General features: G+C 39.1%; 1 non-coding gene across 1 annotated transcript; it reads right to left on the bottom strand.

Moving 5' to 3' along the window:
- Window positions 1-1880: 1880 nt before the first annotated feature.
- On the bottom strand, window positions 1881-1987 carry LOC115069712. The gene has a single exon (XR_003848954.1). It is a non-coding gene; the product is annotated as a U6 spliceosomal RNA (small nuclear RNA).
- Between the last annotated feature and the right edge of the window lie 1225 nt (window positions 1988-3212).

Below are 3212 nucleotides of genomic sequence, written 5' to 3'. Positions count from 1 at the left end.
CAAAAAAGAAAAAAAGAACCCGGGCGTGGTGGCACATGCCTTTAATCCCAGCACTTGGGAGGCAGAGGCATGTGGATCTCTGTGAGTTTAAGGCCAGCCCGGTCTACACAGTGAGTGCCAGACCAGCTGGGGCTACACCTGTCTCAAAAAGACCAAAAAAAAAAAAAAAAAAAATAAAAAAAAAAAAAAAAAAAAAAAAGAAAAGAAATGAAATGAGAAAAGAGCCACACTACCTGAGATCAAAATATATAAGTATCAGCAAATAAGTATAAAATACTTAAGATAGGAAAAAACAAAAACCAAACAAATGAAAATACCCTTCACTTTTAAACTTGATGAAAGTAACAGAAATCTCAGGACAAAGCCACAAACTTAAGAGTGCTGGCAGAATCAGTGCCTCAGTCTGTAGTGGCTGACGATTTGGGAGATTTAGGGCATCAATTATGGCTGGTTGGCACTCAAATGTACCAGTGGGGTTCTCTTGAAATTGCAGAAAATCCCAGGACAGGCTGCCACTTCTCATCCTTATACCAACTGGACCCCTGGCATCACACACTTTTGTGACTGATCAGAACATCCAGGAAGAGTCTATAGTGGCTCTGCCCTTGGGCCACAAGAAACCCTCACTCTCACTCTTCATTGCCATCCCTTAGTCCTGTCTAGATTCTATTCTGGAAAATCTAGAAAAATCCAGAATTTGGAAGATGGTCCGTTTAGTGAAACTGGTGTGAGTATGGATGTCAGCTGCTTTCCACTGTCTGAGTATGACCAAGTCATAGGAAATAGTCTTTTGAATACTGTAATTAAAATTCCTTGATTCTATTGCTTCCATCTTGTGTTAGGCTTATGTATGTATTATTGTTGTTATAGATATCTGTGGATTGGGGCTGGAGAAATGGCTCAGTGGTTAAGAGAGCTGGCTGGTCTTCCACGGGACCTAGGTTCAGTTCTCAACACCTACATGGAAGCTAACAACTGTAACTCCAGTTCTAGGGGATCTGCCACCCTCTTGTAGCCTCTATGGGTAGTGTTCACACCTGGTATACTTACATACAGGCAAAGCATTCATACACACAAAATAAAGTATTTTTTTTTTAAAAGATACCTGTGGGGTCAGCAGGTGGCTCAGTGGGTAAGGGTGCTTACTGACAAGCCTGAATTTGATCCCTGGGACTTAGATGGTGGAAGAAGAGAACTGACTCCTGAAAGTTGTCCTCTGGTCTCTACAGGTTTGCTGTGGCACACATGCATGCAACCACATACAATCTTTTTCTTTCTAAATAAGTAAACGTGGTGCTGGAGGGATAGTGCAGCTGTTTAAGGCTAACAACCAAACCATAAATAAGTAAAGGTGAAAAAATATTTAATAAAGATATTTGTGCAAGGCACATATATGTGTATTGCTATAAATGGTTCAGTATACATTGGATATGATATCTCTTCTTTCCTACCCTGGTGTGATGGCTAATCCTGGGTGTCAACTTAACTGGATCTGTGATTCTCTCTTGCTGGTAAGTTCATCTTGCTATTGTAGACTGAAGACTAGCCGACCATTTGGAATTCATCAGACCTTCAGTGCTAGATTGGGACTACTGAGACATCCAGCCTCATGGACTGAGTGACTACGGATTCTCAGCCTCTCCAGTGTAGTGCAGCCATTGTTGGACTACTGGGACTCTATCCTGTAAGTTAATCTGATAAATCCCTATAGATCTGATAGAATGAATATATATTCATTCTATCAGATCTGTTTCTTTTCTTTTCTTTCTTTTTTTAAGAGCAGTAAGACTTTTATTTCCACATTTCTCAAATAAAGAAGGCCAAGCTGGTTGCTTTCTGGGGCATTAGTCAAAGAGACCAAATCCCATATCCTCATCTGAAAAAATACAGAACGCTTCACAAATTTGCATCTCATCCTTGCTCAGGATCCATGCTAATCTTCTCTGTATCATTCCAATTTTAGTATATGTGCTGCTGAAGTGAGCACCAGATCTGTTTCTTTAGAAAACCCTGACTACATCTGGTTTTTGCTTAAAGCTATTTTTATAATAATAATTACAAGTATACCATGCTATATTTTTCAATGTGTTTACTCCTCCATTATTTTATTATATGTAATCATCTATCTTAGCTAGGTTGGAGATAGGTTGGAGATATGTTATTACCTCTAGGTTGTAGATGAAGAAATAATAGTCAAATAGTCATTAGCAACTTGTTCAAGATCATATAATTTCTTGCTAAGGTGAATAGTTTCTAAACTTCAGGTGTGCTTTGACTCTTCCTACCATACACTTTCTATCACTATAAGAATAGTGAGAATTTGGATAGTGTCTAGTAAAACTATTCTAAACATTGTTTTTTTGCCCTAGGGACTGAACCCAGGGTTTCATGCATGCTTAGTAAACACTATACAACTGGGTTATACTCACAACCTCTAAACATGTTTTCATATTATTTATGAAATGACCATAATGTATAAATGACTAATTATTTCTGATTTTCCAAAATAATGACATAATTTAAATGTCTTTACTACTATATCTAGTGTTTACTAAACAAATTTCCTTTTCCTAAACATGACATCTTTAAAAAACATTTATTTATTTGTTCATTCATTTGTTTGTTTGTTTTGGAAGGGGAGCACATTTGAGTGCCATGGCACACACATGGAGGTCAGAGGACAACTTGTGGAAGTTGGTTCTCTCCTTCCACCATCTGAGTCCTAGAGATTGAATTCAGGTGGTCAAGCTCAGCAGCAAGTGCCTTTACTCTCGGAGCTGTCTCCCCAGTCCTGTTTTGTTGTTGTTGTTTTAATGTTTTTAACAATTGTTTATTATTATTTATTGTGTAAAGATCAGAAGACATCTTGCAGGTGCTGGTTCTCTCCTTCCACAATGTGGTTCCCGGGGCTCAAACTCAGTCAGGTCTTTAGGCCCAATGGCAAGGACATCCACTCAGTGAACCATCTCACCAGATCCATGTTTTTTTTTCCTTAAAGATTTAAAATTTTTTTTGGTCTTTTTGAGACAAAGTCTCCCTTGGAACTCACTATGTAGACCAGGCTGGCCTCGAACTCACAGAGATCTGCCTGCTTCGGCCTCCCAAGTGCTGGGATTAGAGGCGTGCACCACCATGCCTGGCTGAGATTTAAATTTTATTAAAGCCAGGTATGGTGGCACACGTCTTTAATTCCAGGACTCAGGAGGCAGAGG

The sequence above is a fragment of the Nannospalax galili genome, unplaced genomic scaffold (genome assembly GCF_000622305.1).
Source record: "Nannospalax galili isolate Female #2095 unplaced genomic scaffold, S.galili_v1.0 scaffold1171, whole genome shotgun sequence".
Classification (NCBI taxonomy): Eukaryota; Metazoa; Chordata; class Mammalia; order Rodentia; family Spalacidae; genus Nannospalax; species Nannospalax galili.
This window is presented reverse-complemented; position numbering and strand designations above follow the sequence as displayed.